Raw genomic sequence first — 18,999 nt, forward strand, 5'->3', positions numbered from 1 at the left:
AGTTTCTCAGAAAGTTTCTTTCTCTTTGTTATCGGAGGATATTTCCTTTGGCCCTATAGTCTTCAAAGGGATCCGAAACATCTGTTCTCAGATTCCACAGAAATAAGGGTAGCAAAGAGATCCACGAAATACAGATGTAACTCTGTGAGATGAATTAACAGAACACTAAGCAGTTTCTCAGAAAGCTTCTTTCCAGATTTCATCTGAGGATATTTCCTTTTTCACCATAGCCCTCTATGGGCTTCCAAATATCACTTTGGCAATTCCACAAGAACTGTCTTAGCGAAAGGCTTCTTGAGGGGAAAGCTGTAACTCTGTGAGATGATTTCACAGAACACAAAGAAGTTTCTCAGAAAGCTTCTTTCTCTTTGTTATCGGAGGATATTTCCTTTGGCCCTAGAGTCTTCAAAGGGATCCGAAACATCTGTTCTCAGATTCCACAGAAATAAGGGTAGAAAAGAGATCCACGAAATACAGATGTAACTCTGTGAGATGAATTAACAGAACACTAAGCAGTTTCTCAGAAAGCTTCTTTCCAGATTTCATCTGAGGATATTTCCTTTTTCACCATAGCCCTCTATGGGCTTCCAAATATCACTTTGCCAATTCCACAAGAACTGTCTTAGCGAAAGGCTTCCTGAGGGGAAAGCTGTAACTCTGTGAGATGATTTCACAGAACACAAAGAAGTTTCTCAGAAAGCTTCTTTCTCTTTGTTATCGGAGGATATTTCCTTTGGCCCTATAGTCTTCAAAGGGATCCGAAATATCTGTTCTCAGATTCCACAGAAATAAGGCTAGCAAAGAGATCCACAAAATACAGATGTAACTCTGTGAGATGAATTAACAGAACACTAAGCAGTTTCTCAAAAAGCTTCTTTCCAGATTTCATCTGAGGATATTTCCTTTTTCACCATAGCCCTCTATGGGCTTCCAAATATCACTTTGCCAATTCCACAAGAACTGTCTTAGCGAAAGGCTTCTTGAGGGGAAAGCTGTAACTCTGTGAGATGATTTCACAGAACACAAAGAAGTTTCTCAGAAAGCTTCTTTCTCTTTGTTATCGGAGGATATTTCCTTTGGCCCTATAGTCTTCAAAGGGATCCGAATTATCTGTTCTCAGATTCCACAGAAATAAGGCTAGCAAAGAGATCCACGAAATACAGATGAAACTCTGTGAGATGAATTAACAGAACACTAAGCAGTTTCTCAGAAAGCTTCTTTCCAGATTTCATCTGAGGATATTTCCTTTTTCACCATAGCCCTCTAGGGGCTTCCAAATATCACTTTGCCAATTCCACAAGAACTGTCTTAGCGAAAGGCTTCTTGAGGTGAAAGTTGTAACTCTGTGAGATGATTTCAAAGAACACAAAGAAGTTTCTCAGAAAGCTTCTTTCTCTTTGTTATCGGAGGATATTTCCTTTGGCCCTATTGTCTTCAAAGGGATCCGAAATATCTGTTCTCAGATTCCCCAGAATTAAGGCTAGCAAGGAGATCCACAAAATATAGATGTAACTCTTTGAGATGAAATAACAGAACACTAAGCAGTTTCTCAGAAAGCTTCTATCCAGATTTCATCTGAGGATATTTCTTTTTTCACCATAGCCCTCTATGGGCTTCCAAATATCACTTTGCCAATTCCACAAGAACTGTCTTAGCGAAAGGCTTCTTGAGGGGAAAACTGTAACTGTGAGATGATTTTCCAGAACACAAAGAAGTTTCTCAGAAAGCTTCTTTCTCTTTGTTATCAGAGGATATTTCCTTTGGCCCTATAATCTTCAAAGGGATCCGAAATATCTGTTCTCAGATTCCACAGAAATAAGGCTAGCAAAGAGATCCACGAAATACAGATGTAACTCTGTGAGATGAATTAACAGAACACTAAGCAGTTTCTCAGAAAGCTTCTTTCCAGATTTCATCTGAGGATAGTTCCTTTTTTACCATAGCCCTCTATGGGCTTCCAAATATCACTTGGCCAATTCCACAAGAACTGTCTTAGCGAAAGGCTTCTTGAGGGGAAAGCTGTAACTCTGTGAGAGGATTTCACAGAACGCAAAGCAGTTTCTCAGAAAGCTTCTTTCTCTTTGTTATCGGAGGATATTTCCTTTGGCCCTATAGTCTTCAAAGGGATCCGAAATATCTGTTCTCAGATTCCACAAAAATAAGGCTAGCAAAGAGATCCACGAAATAGAGATGTAACTCTGTGAGATGAATTAACAGAACACTAAGCAGTTTCTCAGAAAGCTTCTATCCAGATTTCATCTGAGGATATTTCCTTTTTCACCTTAGCCCTCTATGGGCTTCCAAATATCACTTGGCCAATTCCACAAAAACTCTCTTAACGAAAGTCTTCTTGCGGGGAAAGCTGTAACTCTGTGAGATGATTTCACAGACCACAAAGATGTTTCTCAGAAAGCTTCCTTCTCTTTGTTATCGGAGGATATTTCCTTTGACCCCATAGTCTTCAAAGGGATCCGAAATATCTGTTGTCAGATTCCACAGAAATAAGGCTAGCAAAGAGATCCACGAAATACAGATGTAACTCTGTGAGATGAATTAACAGAACACTAAGCAGTTTCTCAGAAAGCTTCTTTCCAGATTTCATCTAAGTATATTTCCTTTTTCACCATAGCCCTCTATGGGCTTCCAAATATCACTGTGGCAATTCCACAAGAACTGTCTTAGCGAAAGGCTTCTTGAGGGGAAAGCTGTAACTCTGTGAGATGATTTCACAGAACACAAAGAAGTTTCTCAGAAAGCTTCTTTCTCTTTGTTATCGGAGGATATTTCCTTTGGCCCTACAGTCTTCAAAGAGATCCGAAATATCTGTTGTCAGATTCCACAGAAATAAGGCTAGCAAAGAGATCCACGAAATACAGATGTAACTCTGTGAGATGAATTAACAGAACACTAAGCAGTTTCTTAGAAGGCTTCTTTCCATAATTCATCTGAGGATATTTCCTTATTCACCATAGCCCTCTATGGGCTTCCAAATATCACTTTGACAATTCCACAAGAACTGTCTTAACGAAAGGCTTCTTGAGGGGAAAGCTGTAACTCTGTGAGATGATTTCACAGACCACAAAGAAGTTTCTCAGAAGGCTTCTTTCTCTTTGTTATCGGATGATATTTCCTTTGGCCCTATAGTCTTCAAAGGGATCCGAAATATCTGTTCTCAGATTCCACAGAAATAAGGCTAGCAAAGAGATCCACGAAATACAGATGTAACTCTGTGAGATGAATTAACAGAACACTAAGCAGTTTCTCAGAAAGCTTCTTTCCAGATTTCATCTGAGGATATTTCCTTTTTCACCATAGCCCTCTATGGGCTTCCAAATATCACTTTGCCAATTCCACAAGAACTGTCTTAGCGAAAGGCTTCTTGAGGGGAAAGCTGTAACTCTGTGAGATGATTTCACAGAACACAAAGAAGTTTCTCAGAAAGCTTCTTTCTCTTTTTTATCGGAGGATATTTCCTTTGGCCCTATAGTCTTCAAAGGGATCCGAAATATCTGTTCTCAGATTGCACAGAAATAAGGCTAGCAAAGAGATCCACGAAATACAGATGTAACTCTGTGAGATGAATTAACAGAACACTAAGCAGTTTCTCAGAAAGCTTCTTTCCAGATTTCATCTGAGGATATTTCCTTTTTCACCATAGCCCTCTATGGGCTTCCAAATATCACTTTGCCAATTCCACAAGAACTGTCTTAGCGAAAGGCTTCTTGAGGGGAAAGCTGTAACTCTGTGAGATGATTTCACAGAACACAAAGAAGTTTCTCAGAAAGCTTCTTTCTCTTTGTTATCGGAGGATATTTCCTTTGGCCCTATAGTCTTCAAAGGGATCCGAATTATCTGTTCTCAGATTCCACAGAAATAAGGCTAGCGAAGAGATCCACGAAATACAGATGAAACTCTGTGAGATGAATTAACAGAACACTAAGCAGTTTCTCAGAAAGCTTCTTTCCAGATTTCATCTGAGGATATTTCCTTTTTCAACATAGCCCTCTAGGGGCTTCCAAATATCACTTTGCCAATTCCACAAGAACTGTCTTAGCGAAAGGCTTCTTGAGGTGAAAGCTGTAACTCTGTGAGATGATTTCACAGAACAAAAAGAAATTTCTCAGAAAGCTTCTTTCTCTTTGTTATCGGAGGATATTTCCTTTGGCCCTATTGTCTTCAAAGGAATCCGAAATATCTGTTCTCAGATTCCACAGAATTAAGGCTAGCAAGGAGATCCACAAAATATAGATGTAACTCTTTGAGATGAAATAACAGAACACTAAGCAGTTTCTCAGAAAGCTTCTATCCAGATTTCATCTGAGGATATTTCTTTTTTCACCATAGCCCTCTATGGGCTTCCAAATATCACTTTGCCAATTCCACAAGAATTGTCTTAGCGAAAGGCTTCTTGAGGGGAAAACTGTAACTCTGTGAGATGATTTTCCAGAACACAAAGAAGTTTCTCAGAAAGCTTCTTTCTCTTTGTTATCGGAGGATATTTCCTTTGGCCCTAGAGTCTTCAAAGGGATCCGAAATATCTGTTGTCAGATTCCACAGAAATAAGGCTAGCAAAGAGATCCACGAAATACAGATGAAACTCTGTGAGATGAATTAACAGAACACTAAGCAGTTTCTCAGAAAGCTTCTTTCCAGATTTCATCTGAGGATATTTCCTTTTTCACCATAGCCCTCTAGGGGCTTCCAAATATCACTTTGCCAATTCCACAAGAACTGTCTTAGCGAAAGGCTTCTTGAGTTGAAAGCTGTAACTCTGTGAGATGATTTCACAGAACACAAAGAAGTTTCTCAGAAAGCTTCTTTCTCTTTGTTATCGGAGGATATTTCCTTTGGCCCTATAGTCTTCAAAGGGATCCGAAATATCTGTTCTCAGATTCCACAGAATTAAGGCTAGCAAGGAGATCCACAAAATATAGATGTAACTCTTTGAGATGAAATAACAGAACACTAAGCAGTTTCTCAGAAAGCTTCTATCCAGATTTCATCTGAGGATATTTCTTTTTTCACCATAGCCCTCTATGGGCTTCCAAATATCACTTTGCCAATTCAACAAGAACTGTCTTAGCGAAAGGCTTCTTGAGGGGAAAACTGTAACTCTGTGAGACGATTTTCCAGAACACAAAGAAGTTTCTCAGAAAGCTTCTTTCTCTTTGTTATCGGAGGATATTTCCTTTGGCCCTATAGACTTCAAAGGGATCCGAAATATCTGTTCCCAGATTCCACAGAAATAAGGCTAGCAAAGAGATCCACGAAATACAGATGTAACTCTGTGAGATGAATTAACAGAACACTAAGCAGTTTCTCAGAAAGCTTCTTTCCAGATTTCATCTGAGGATATTTCCTTTTTCACCATAGCCCTCTATGGGCTTCCAAATATCACTTTGCCAATTCCACAAGAACTGTCTTAGCGAAAGGCTTCCTGAGGGGAAAGCTGTAACTCTGTGAGATGATTTCACAGAACACAAAGAAGTTTCTCAGAAAGTTTCTTTCTCTTTGTTATCGGAGGATATTTCCTTTGGCCCTATAGTCTTCAAAGGGATCCGAAACATCTGTTCTCAGATTCCACAGAAATAAGGGTAGCAAAGAGATCCACGAAATACAGATGTAACTCTGTGAGATGAATTAACAGAACACTAAGCAGTTTCTCAGAAAGCTTCTTTCCAGATTTCATCTGAGGATATTTCCTTTTTCACCATAGCCCTCTATGGGCTTCCAAATATCACTTTGGCAATTCCACAAGAACTGTCTTAGCGAAAGGCTTCTTGAGGGGAAAGCTGTAACTCTGTGAGATGATTTCACAGAACACAAAGAAGTTTCTCAGAAAGCTTCTTTCTCTTTGTTATCGGAGGATATTTCCTTTGGCCCTAGAGTCTTCAAAGGGATCCGAAACATCTGTTCTCAGATTCCACAGAAATAAGGGTAGAAAAGAGATCCACGAAATACAGATGTAACTCTGTGAGATGAATTAACAGAACACTAAGCAGTTTCTCAGAAAGCTTCTTTCCAGATTTCATCTGAGGATATTTCCTTTTTCACCATAGCCCTCTATGGGCTTCCAAATATCACTTTGCCAATTCCACAAGAACTGTCTTAGCGAAAGGCTTCCTGAGGGGAAAGCTGTAACTCTGTGAGATGATTTCACAGAACACAAAGAAGTTTCTCAGAAAGCTTCTTTCTCTTTGTTATCGGAGGATATTTCCTTTGGCCCTATAGTCTTCAAAGGGATCCGAAATATCTGTTCTCAGATTCCACAGAAATAAGGCTAGCAAAGAGATCCACAAAATACAGATGTAACTCTGTGAGATGAATTAACAGAACACTAAGCAGTTTCTCAAAAAGCTTCTTTCCAGATTTCATCTGAGGATATTTCCTTTTTCACCATAGCCCTCTATGGGCTTCCAAATATCACTTTGCCAATTCCACAAGAACTGTCTTAGCGAAAGGCTTCTTGAGGGGAAAGCTGTAACTCTGTGAGATGATTTCACAGAACACAAAGAAGTTTCTCAGAAAGCTTCTTTCTCTTTGTTATCGGAGGATATTTCCTTTGGCCCTATAGTCTTCAAAGGGATCCGAATTATCTGTTCTCAGATTCCACAGAAATAAGGCTAGCAAAGAGATCCACGAAATACAGATGAAACTCTGTGAGATGAATTAACAGAACACTAAGCAGTTTCTCAGAAAGCTTCTTTCCAGATTTCATCTGAGGATATTTCCTTTTTCACCATAGCCCTCTAGGGGCTTCCAAATATCACTTTGCCAATTCCACAAGAACTGTCTTAGCGAAAGGCTTCTTGAGGTGAAAGTTGTAACTCTGTGAGATGATTTCAAAGAACACAAAGAAGTTTCTCAGAAAGCTTCTTTCTCTTTGTTATCGGAGGATATTTCCTTTGGCCCTATTGTCTTCAAAGGGATCCGAAATATCTGTTCTCAGATTCCCCAGAATTAAGGCTAGCAAGGAGATCCACAAAATATAGATGTAACTCTTTGAGATGAAATAACAGAACACTAAGCAGTTTCTCAGAAAGCTTCTATCCAGATTTCATCTGAGGATATTTCTTTTTTCACCATAGCCCTCTATGGGCTTCCAAATATCACTTTGCCAATTCCACAAGAACTGTCTTAGCGAAAGGCTTCTTGAGGGGAAAACTGTAACTGTGAGATGATTTTCCAGAACACAAAGAAGTTTCTCAGAAAGCTTCTTTCTCTTTGTTATCAGAGGATATTTCCTTTGGCCCTATAATCTTCAAAGGGATCCGAAATATCTGTTCTCAGATTCCACAGAAATAAGGCTAGCAAAGAGATCCACGAAATACAGATGTAACTCTGTGAGATGAATTAACAGAACACTAAGCAGTTTCTCAGAAAGCTTCTTTCCAGATTTCATCTGAGGATAGTTCCTTTTTTACCATAGCCCTCTATGGGCTTCCAAATATCACTTGGCCAATTCCACAAGAACTGTCTTAGCGAAAGGCTTCTTGAGGGGAAAGCTGTAACTCTGTGAGAGGATTTCACAGAACGCAAAGCAGTTTCTCAGAAAGCTTCTTTCTCTTTGTTATCGGAGGATATTTCCTTTGGCCCTATAGTCTTCAAAGGGATCCGAAATATCTGTTCTCAGATTCCACAAAAATAAGGCTAGCAAAGAGATCCACGAAATAGAGATGTAACTCTGTGAGATGAATTAACAGAACACTAAGCAGTTTCTCAGAAAGCTTCTATCCAGATTTCATCTGAGGATATTTCCTTTTTCACCTTAGCCCTCTATGGGCTTCCAAATATCACTTGGCCAATTCCACAAAAACTCTCTTAACGAAAGTCTTCTTGCGGGGAAAGCTGTAACTCTGTGAGATGATTTCACAGACCACAAAGAAGTTTCTCAGAAAGCTTCCTTCTCTTTGTTATCGGAGGATATTTCCTTTGACCCCATAGTCTTCAAAGGGATCCGAAATATCTGTTGTCAGATTCCACAGAAATAAGGCTAGCAAAGAGATCCACGAAATACAGATGTAACTCTGTGAGATGAATTAACAGAACACTAAGCAGTTTCTCAGAAAGCTTCTTTCCAGATTTCATCTAAGTATATTTCCTTTTTCACCATAGCCCTCTATGGGCTTCCAAATATCACTTTGGCAATTCCACAAGAACTGTCTTAGCGAAAGGCTTCTTGAGGGGAAAGCTGTAACTCTGTGAGATGATTTCACAGAACACAAAGAAGTTTCTCAGAAAGCTTCTTTCTCTTTGTTATCGGAGGATATTTCCTTTGGCCCTACAGTCTTCAAAGAGATCCGAAATATCTGTTGTCAGATTCCACAGAAATAAGGCTAGCAAAGAGATCCACGAAATACAGATGTAACTCTGTGAGATGAATTAACAGAACACTAAGCAGTTTCTTAGAAGGCTTCTTTCCATAATTCATCTGAGGATATTTCCTTATTCACCATAGCCCTCTATGGGCTTCCAAATATCACTTTGACAATTCCACAAGAACTGTCTTAACGAAAGGCTTCTTGAGGGGAAAGCTGTAACTCTGTGAGATGATTTCACAGACCACAAAGAAGTTTCTCAGAAGGCTTCTTTCTCTTTGTTATCGGATGATATTTCCTTTGGCCCTATAGTCTTCAAAGGGATCCGAAATATCTGTTCTCAGATTCCACAGAAATAAGGCTAGCAAAGAGATCCACGAAATACAGATGTAACTCTGTGAGATGAATTAACAGAACACTAAGCAGTTTCTCAGAAAGCTTCTTTCCAGATTTCATCTGAGGATATTTCCTTTTTCACCATAGCCCTCTATGGGCTTCCAAATATCACTTTGCCAATTCCACAAGAACTGTCTTAGCGAAAGGCTTCTTGAGGGGAAAGCTGTAACTCTGTGAGATGATTTCACAGAACACAAAGAAGTTTCTCAGAAAGCTTCTTTCTCTTTGTTATCGGAGGATATTTCCTTTGGCCCTATAGTCTTCAAAGGGATCCGAAATATCTGTTGTCAGATTCCACAGAAATAAGGCTAGCAAAGAGATCCACAAAATACAGATGTAACTCTGTGAGATGAATTAACAGAACACTAAGCAGTTTCTCAGAAAGATTCTTTCCAGATTTCATCTGAGGATATTTCCTTTTTCACCATAGCCCTCTATGGGCTTCCAAATATCACTTTGCCAATTCCACAAGAACTGTCTTAGCGAAAGGCTTCCTGAGGGGAAAGCTGTAACTCTGTGAGATGATTTCACAGAACACAAAGAAGTTTCTCAGAAAGCTTCTTTCTCTTTTTTATCGGAGGATATTTCCTTTGGCCCTATAGTCTTCAAAGGGATCCGAAATATCTGTTCTCAGATTGCACAGAAATAAGGCTAGCAAAGAGATCCACGAAATACAGATGTAACTCTGTGAGATGAATTAACAGAACACTAAGCAGTTTCTCAGAAAGCTTCTTTCCAGATTTCATCTGAGGATATTTCCTTTTTCACCATAGCCCTCTAGGGGCTTCCAAATATCACTTTGCCAATTCCACAAGAACTGTCTTAGCGAAAGGCTTCTTGAGGTGAAAGCTGTAACTCTGTGAGATGATTTCACAGAACAAAAAGAAATTTCTCAGAAAGCTTCTTTCTCTTTGTTATCGGAGGATATTTCCTTTGGCCCTATTGTCTTCAAAGGAATCCGAAATATCTGTTCTCAGATTCCACAGAATTAAGGCTAGCAAGGAGATCCACAAAATATAGATGTAACTCTTTGAGATGAAATAACAGAACACTAAGCAGTTTCTCAGAAAGCTTCTATCCAGATTTCATCTGAGGATATTTCTTTTTTCACCATAGCCCTCTATGGGCTTCCAAATATCACTTTGCCAATTCCACAAGAATTGTCTTAGCGAAAGGCTTCTTGAGGGGAAAACTGTAACTCTGTGAGATGATTTTCCAGAACACAAAGAAGTTTCTCAGAAAGCTTCTTTCTCTTTGTTATCGGAGGATATTTCCTTTGGCCCTAGAGTCTTCAAAGGGATCCGAAATATCTGTTGTCAGATTCCACAGAAATAAGGCTAGCAAAGAGATCCACGAAATACAGATGTAACTCTGTGAGATGAATTAACAGAACACTAAGCAGTTTCTCAGAAAGCTTCTTTCCAGAATCATCTGAGGATATTTCCTTTTTCACCATAGCCCTCTATGGGCTTCCAAATATCACTTTGCCAATTCCACAAGAACTGTCTTAGCGAAAGGCTTCTTGAGGGGAAAGCTGTAACTCTGTGAGATGATTTCACAGAACACAAAGAAGTTTCTCAGAAAGCTTCTTTCTCTTTGTTATCGGAGGATATTTCCTTTGGCCCTATTGTCTTCAAAGGGATCCGAAATATCTGTTCCCAGATTCCACAGAAATAAGGCTAGCAAAGAGATCCACGAAATACAGATGTAACTCTGTGAGATGAATTAACAGAACACTAAGCAGTTTCTAAGAAAGCTTCTTTCCAGATTTCATCTGAGGATATTTCCTTTTTCACCATAGCCCTCTATGGGATTCCAAATATCACTTTGCCAATTCCACAAGAACTGTCTTAGCGAAAGGCTTCCTGAGGGGAAAGCTGTAACTCTGTGAGATGATTTCACAGAACACAAAGAAGTTTCTCAGAAAGCTTCTTTCTCTTTGTTATCGGAGGATATTTCCTTTGGCCCTATAGTCTTCAAAGGGATCCGAAATATCTGTTGTCAGATTCCACAGAAATAAGGCTAGCAAAGAGATCCACAAAATACAGATGTAACTCTGTGAGATGAATTAACAGAACACTAAGCAGTTTCTCAGAAAGATTCTTTCCAGATTTCATCTGAGGATATTTCCTTTTTCACCATAGCCCTCTATGGGCTTCCAAATATCACTTTGGCAATTCCACAAGAACTGTCTTAGCGAAAGGCTTCTTGAGGGGAAAGCTGTAACTCTGTGAGATGATTTCACAGAACACAAAGAAGTTTCTCAGAAAGCTTCTTTCTCTTTGTTATCGGAGGATATTTCCTTTGGCCCTAGAGTCTTCAAAGGGATCCGAAACATCTGTTCTCAGATTCCACAGAAATAAGGGTAGAAAAGAGATCCACGAAATACAGATGTAACTCTGTGAGATGAATTAACAGAACACTAAGCAGTTTCTCAGAAAGCTTCTTTCCAGATTTCATCTGAGGATATTTCCTTTTTCACCATAGCCCTCTATGGGCTTCCAAATATCACTTTGCCAATTCCACAAGAACTGTCTTAGCGAAAGGCTTCCTGAGGGGAAAGCTGTAACTCTGTGAGATGATTTCACAGAACACAAAGAAGTTTCTCAGAAAGCTTCTTTCTCTTTGTTATCGGAGGATATTTCCTTTGGCCCTATAGTCTTCAAAGGGATCCGAAATATCTGTTCTCAGATTCCACAGAAATAAGGCTAGCAAAGAGATCCACGAAATACAGATGTAACTCTGTGAGATGAATTAACAGAACACTAAGCAGTTTCTCAGAAAGCTTCTTTCCAGATTTCATCTGAGGATATTTCCTTTTTCACCATAGCCCTCTATGGGCTTCCAAATATCACTTTGCCAATTCCACAAGAACTGTCTTAGCGAAAGGCTTCTTGAGGGGAAAACTGTAACTCTGTGAGATGATTTTCCAGAACACAAAGAAGTTTCTCAGAAAGCTTCTTTCTCTTTGTTATCGGAGGATATTTCCTTTGGCCCTGGAGTCTTCAAAGGGATCCGAAATATCTGTTGTCAGATTCCACAGAAATAAGGCTAGCAAAGAGATCCACGAAATACAGATGTAACTCTGTGAGATGAATTAACAGAACACTAAGCAGTTTCTCAGAAAGCTTCTTTCCAGAATCATCTGAGGATATTTCCTTTTTCACCATAGCCCTCTATGGGCTTGCAAATATCACTTTGCCAATTCCACAAGAACTGTCTTAGCGAAAGGCTTCTTGAGGGGAAAGCTGTAACTCTGTGAGATGATTTCACGGAACACAAAGAAGTTTCTCAGAAAGCTTCTTTCTCTTTGTTATCGGAGGATATTTCCTTTGGCCCTATAGTCTTCAAAGGGATCCGAAATATCTGTTCCCAGATTCCACAGAAATAAGGCTAGCAAAGAGATCCACGAAATACAGATGTAACTCTGTGAGATGAATTAACAGAACACTAAGCAGTTTCTCAGAAAGCTTCTTTCCAGATTTCATCTGAGGATATTTCCTTTTTCACCATAGCCCTCTAGGGGCTTCCAAATATCACTTTGCCAATTCCACAAGAACTGTCTTAGCGAAAGGCTGCTTGAGGGGAAAGCTGTAACTCTGTGAGATGATTTCACAGAACACAAAGAAGTTTCTCAGAAAGCTTCTTTCTCTTTGTTATCGGAGGATATTTCCTTTGGCCCTATAGTCTTCAAAGGGATCCGAAATATCTGTTGTCAGATTCCACAGAAATAAGGCTAGCAAAGAGATCCACAAAATACAGATGTAACTCTGTGAGATGAATTAACAGAACACTAAGCAGTTTCTCAGAAAGCTTCTTTCCAGATTTCATCTGAGGATATTTCCTTTTTCACCATAGCCTTCTATGGGCTTCCAAATATCACTTTGCCAATTCCACAAGAACTGTCTTAGCGAAAGGCTTCTTGAGGGGAAAGCTGTAACTCTGTGAGATGATTTCACAGAACACAAAGAAGTTTCTCAGAAAGCTTCTTTCTCTTTGTTATCGGAGGATATTTCCTTTGGCCCTATAGTCTTCAAAGGGATCCGAAACATCTGTTCTCAGATTCCACAGAAATAAGGGTAGAAAAGGGATCCACGAAATACAGATGTAACTCTGTGAGATGAATTAACAGAACACTAAGCAGTTTCTCAGAAAGCTTCTTTCCAGATTTCATCTGAGGATAGTTCCTTTTTTACCATAGCCCTCTATGGGCTTCCAAATATCACTTGGCCAATTCCACAAGAACTGTCTTAGCGAAAGGCTTCTTGAGGGGAAAGCTGTAACTCTGTGAGAGGATTTCACAGAACGCAAAGCAGTTTCTCAGAAAGCTTCTTTCTCTTTGTTATCGGAGGATATTTCCTTTGGCCCTATAGTCTTCAAAGGGATCCGAAATATCTGTTCTCAGATTCCACAAAAATAAGGCTAGCAAAGAGATCCACGAAATAGAGATGTAACTCTGTGAGATGAATTAACAGAACACTAAGCAGTTTCTCAGAAAGCTTCTATCCAGATTTCATCTGAGGATATTTCCTTTTTCACCTTAGCCCTCTATGGGCTTCCAAATATCACTTGGCCAATTCCACAAAAACTCTCTTAACGAAAGTCTTCTTGCGGGGAAAGCTGTAACTCTGTGAGATGATTTCACAGACCACAAAGAAGTTTCTCAGAAAGCTTCCTTCTCTTTGTTATCGGAGGATATTTCCTTTGACCCCATAGTCTTCAAAGGGATCCGAAATATCTGTTGTCAGATTCCACAGAAATAAGGCTAGCAAAGAGATCCACGAAATACAGATGTAACTCTCTGAGATGAATTAACAGAACACTAAGCAGTTTCTCAGACAGCTTCTTTCCAGATTTCATCTAAGTATATTTCCTTTTTCACCATAGCCCTCTAGGGGCTTCCAAATATCACTTTGGCAATTCCACAAGAACTGTCTTAGCGAAAGGCTTCTTGAGGGGAAAGCTGTAACTCTGTGAGATGATTTCACAGAACACAAAGAAGTTTCTCAGAAAGCTTCTTTCTCTTTGTTATCGGAGGATATTTCCTTTGGCCCTACAGTCTTCAAAGAGATCCGAAATATCTGTTGTCAGATTCCACAGAAATAAGGCTAGCAAAGAGATCCACGAAATACAGATGTAACTCTGTGAGATGAATTAACAGAACACTAAGCAGTTTCTTAGAAGGCTTCTTTCCATAATTCATCTGAGGATATTTCCTTATTCACCATAGCCCTCTATGGGCTTCCAAATATCACTTTGACAATTCCACAAGAACTGTCTTAACGAAAGGCTTCTTGAGGGGAAAGCTGTAACTCTGTGAGATGATTTCACAGACCACAAAGAAGTTTCTCAGAAGGCTTCTTTCTCTTTGTTATCGGATGATATTTCCTTTGGCCCTATAGTCTTCAAAGGGATCCGAAATATCTGTTCTCAGATTCCACAGAAATAAGGCTAGCAAAGAGATCCACGAAATACAGATGTAACTCTGTGAGATGAATTAACAGAACACTAAGCAGTTTCTCAGAAAGCTTCTTTCCAGATTTCATCTGAGGATATTTCCTTTTTCACCATAGCCCTCTATGGGCTTCCAAATATCACTTTGCCAATTCCACAAGAACTGTCTTAGCGAAAGGCTTCTTGAGGGGAAAGCTGTAACTCTGTGAGATGATTTCACAGAACACAAAGAAGTTTCTCAGAAAGCTTCTTTCTCTTTGTTATCGGAGGATATTTCCTTTGGCCCTATAGTCTTCAAAGGGATCCGAAATATCTGTTGTCAGATTCCACAGAAATAAGGCTAGCAAAGAGATCCACAAAATACAGATGTAACTCTGTGAGATGAATTAACAGAACACTAAGCAGTTTCTCAGAAAGATTCTTTCCAGATTTCATCTGAGGATATTTCCTTTTTCACCATAGCCCTCTATGGGCTTCCAAATATCACTTTGCCAATTCCACAAGAACTGTCTTAGCGAAAGGCTTCCTGAGGGGAAAGCTGTAACTCTGTGAGATGATTTCACAGAACACAAAGAAGTTTCTCAGAAAGCTTCTTTCTCTTTTTTATCGGAGGATATTTCCTTTGGCCCTATAGTCTTCAAAGGGATCCGAAATATCTGTTCTCAGATTGCACAGAAATAAGGCTAGCAAAGAGATCCACGAAATACAGATGTAACTCTGTGAGATGAATTAACAGAACACTAAGCAGTTTCTCAGAAAGCTTCTTTCCAGATTTCATCTGAGGATATTTCCTTTTTCACCATAGCCCTCTAGGGGCTTCCAAATATCACTTTGCCAATTCCACAAGAACTGTCTTAGCGAAAGGCTTCTTGAGGTGAAAGCTGTAACTCTGTGAGATGATTTCACAGAACAAAAAGAAATTTCTCAGAAAGCTTCTTTCTCTTTGTTATCGGAGGATATTTCCTTTGGCCCTATTGTCTTCAAAGGAATCCGAAATATCTGTTCTCAGATTCCACAGAATTAAGGCTAGCAAGGAGATCCACAAAATATAGATGTAACTCTTTGAGATGAAATAACAGAACACTAAGCAGTTTCTCAGAAAGCTTCTATCCAGATTTCATCTGAGGATATTTCTTTTTTCACCATAGCCCTCTATGGGCTTCCAAATATCACTTTGCCAATTCCACAAGAATTGTCTTAGCGAAAGGCTTCTTGAGGGGAAAACTGTAACTCTGTGAGATGATTTTCCAGAACACAAAGAAGTTTCTCAGAAAGCTTCTTTCTCTTTGTTATCGGAGGATATTTCCTTTGGCCCTAGAGTCTTCAAAGGGATCCGAAATATCTGTTGTCAGATTCCACAGAAATAAGGCTAGCAAAGAGATCCACGAAATACAGATGTAACTCTGTGAGATGAATTAACAGAACACTAAGCAGTTTCTCAGAAAGCTTCTTTCCAGAATCATCTGAGGATATTTCCTTTTTCACCATAGCCCTCTATGGGCTTCCAAATATCACTTTGCCAATTCCACAAGAACTGTCTTAGCGAAAGGCTTCTTGAGGGGAAAGCTGTAACTCTGTGAGATGATTTCACAGAACACAAAGAAGTTTCTCAGAAAGCTTCTTTCTCTTTGTTATCGGAGGATATTTCCTTTGGCCCTATTGTCTTCAAAGGGATCCGAAATATCTGTTCCCAGATTCCACAGAAATAAGGCTAGCAAAGAGATCCACGAAATACAGATGTAACTCTGTGAGATGAATTAACAGAACACTAAGCAGTTTCTAAGAAAGCTTCTTTCCAGATTTCATCTGAGGATATTTCCTTTTTCACCATAGCCCTCTATGGGCTTCCAAATATCACTTTGCCAATTCCACAAGAACTGTCTTAGCGAAAGGCTTCCTGAGGGGAAAGCTGTAACTCTGTGAGATGATTTCACAGAACACAAAGAAGTTTCTCAGAAAGCTTCTTTCTCTTTGTTATCGGAGGATATTTCCTTTGGCCCTATAGTCTTCAAAGGGATCCGAAATATCTGTTGTCAGATTCCACAGAAATAAGGCTAGCAAAGAGATCCACAAAATACAGATGTAACTCTGTGAGATGAATTAACAGAACACTAAGCAGTTTCTCAGAAAGATTCTTTCCAGATTTCATCTGAGGATATTTCCTTTTTCACCATAGCCCTCTATGGGCTTCCAAATATCACTTTGGCAATTCCACAAGAACTGTCTTAGCGAAAGGCTTCTTGAGGGGAAAGCTGTAACTCTGTGAGATGATTTCACAGAACACAAAGAAGTTTCTCAGAAAGCTTCTTTCTCTTTGTTATCGGAGGATATTTCCTTTGGCCCTAGAGTCTTCAAAGGGATCCGAAACATCTGTTCTCAGATTCCACAGAAATAAGGGTAGAAAAGAGATCCACGAAATACAGATGTAACTCTGTGAGATGAATTAACAGAACACTAAGCAGTTTCTCAGAAAGCTTCTTTCCAGATTTCATCTGAGGATATTTCCTTTTTCACCATAGCCCTCTATGGGCTTCCAAATATCACTTTGCCAATTCCACAAGAACTGTCTTAGCGAAAGGCTTCCTGAGGGGAAAGCTGTAACTCTGTGAGATGATTTCACAGAACACAAAGAAGTTTCTCAGAAAGCTTCTTTCTCTTTGTTATCGGAGGATATTTCCTTTGGCCCTATAGTCTTCAAAGGGATCCGAAATATCTGTTCTCAGATTCCACAGAAATAAGGCTAGCAAAGAGATCCACGAAATACAGATGTAACTCTGTGAGATGAATTAACAGAACACTAAGCAGTTTCTCAGAAAGCTTCTTTCCAGATTTCATCTGAGGATATTTCCTTTTTCACCATAGCCCTCTATGGGCTTCCAAATATCACTTTGCCAATTCCACAAGAACTGTCTTAGCGAAAGGCTTCTTGAGGGGAAAACTGTAACTCTGTGAGATGATTTTCCAGAACACAAAGAAGTTTCTCAGAAAGCTTCTTTCTCTTTGTTATCGGAGGATATTTCCTTTGGCCCTGGAGTCTTCAAAGGGATCCGAAATATCTGTTGTCAGATTCCACAGAAATAAGGCTAGCAAAGAGATCCACGAAATACAGATGTAACTCTGTGAGATGAATTAACAGAACACTAAGCAGTTTCTCAGAAAGCTTCTTTCCAGAATCATCTGAGGATATTTCCTTTTTCACCATAGCCCTCTATGGGCTTGCAAATATCACTTTGCCAATTCCACAAGAACTGTCTTAGCGAAAGGCTTCTTGAGGGGAAAGCTGTAACTCTGTGAGATGATTTCACGGAACACAAAGAAGTTTCTCAGAAAGCTTCTTTCTCTTTGTTATCGGAGGATATTTCCTTTGGCCCTATAGTCTTCAAAGGGATCCGAAATATCTGTTCCCAGATTCCACAGAAATAAGGCTAGCAAAGAGATCCACGAAATACAGATGTAACTCTGTGAGATGAATTAACAGAACACTAAGCAGTTTCTCAGAAAGCTTCTTTCCAGATTTCATCTGAGGATATTTCCTTTTTCACCATAGCCCTCTAGGGGCTTCCAAATATCACTTTGCCAATTCCACAAGAACTGTCTTAGCGAAAGGCTGCTTGAGGGGAAAGCTGTAACTCTGTGAGATGATTTCACAGAACACAAAGAAGTTTCTCAGAAAGCTTCTTTCTCTTTGTTATCGGAGGATATTTCCTTTGGCCCTATAGTCTTCAAAGGGATCCGAAATATCTGTTGTCAGATTCCACAGAAATAAGGCTAGCAAAGAGATCCACAAAATACAGATGTAACTCTGTGAGATGAATTAACAGAACACTAAGCAGTTTCTCAGAAAGCTTCTTTCCAGATTTCATCTGAGGATATTTCCTTTTTCACCATAGCCTTCTATGGGCTTCCAAATATCACTTTGCCAATTCCACAAGAACTGTCTTAGCGAAAGGCTTCTTGAGGGGAAAGCTGTAACTCTGTGAGATGATTTCACAGAACACAAAGAAGTTTCTCAGAAAGCTTCTTTCTCTTTGTTATCGGAGGATATTTCCTTTGGCCCTATAGTCTTCAAAGGGATCCGAAACATCTGTTCTCAGATTCCACAGAAATAAGGGTAGAAAAGGGATCCACGAAATACAGATGTAACTCTGTGAGATGAATTAACAGAACACTAAGCAGTTTCTCAGAAAGCTTCTTTCCAGATTTCATCTGAGGATATTTCCTTTTTCACCATAGCCCTCTATGGGCTTCCAAATATCACTTTGCCAATTCCACAAGAACTGTCTTAGCGAAAGGCTTCCTGAGGGGAAAGCTGTAACTCTGTGAGATGATTTCACAGAACACAAAGAAGTTTCTCAGAAAGCTTCTTTCCCTTTGTTATCGGAGGATATTTCCTTTGGCCCTATAGTCTTCAAAGGGATCCGAAATATCTGTTGTCAGATTCCACAGAAATAAAGCTAGCAAAGAGATCCACGAAATACAGATGTAACTCTGTGAGATGAATTAACAGAACACTAAGCAGTTTCTCAGAAAGCTTCTTTCCAGATTTCATCTGAGGATATTTCCTTTTTCACCATAGCCCTCTATGGGCTTCCAAATATCACTTTGCCAATTCCACAAGAACTGTCTTAGCGAAAGGCTTCTTGAGGTGAAAGCTGTAACTCTGTGAGATGATTTCACAGAACACAAAGAAGTTTCTCAGAAAGCTTCTTTCTCTTTGTTATCGGAGGATATTTCCTTTGGCCCTATTGTCTTCAAAGGGATCCGAAATATCTGTTCTCAGATTCCACAGAATTAAGGCTAGCAAGGAGATCCACAAAATATAGATGTAACT

Source organism: Macaca nemestrina, chromosome 3 (genome assembly GCF_043159975.1).
Source record: "Macaca nemestrina isolate mMacNem1 chromosome 3, mMacNem.hap1, whole genome shotgun sequence".
NCBI classification, from domain to species: domain Eukaryota; kingdom Metazoa; phylum Chordata; class Mammalia; order Primates; family Cercopithecidae; genus Macaca; species Macaca nemestrina.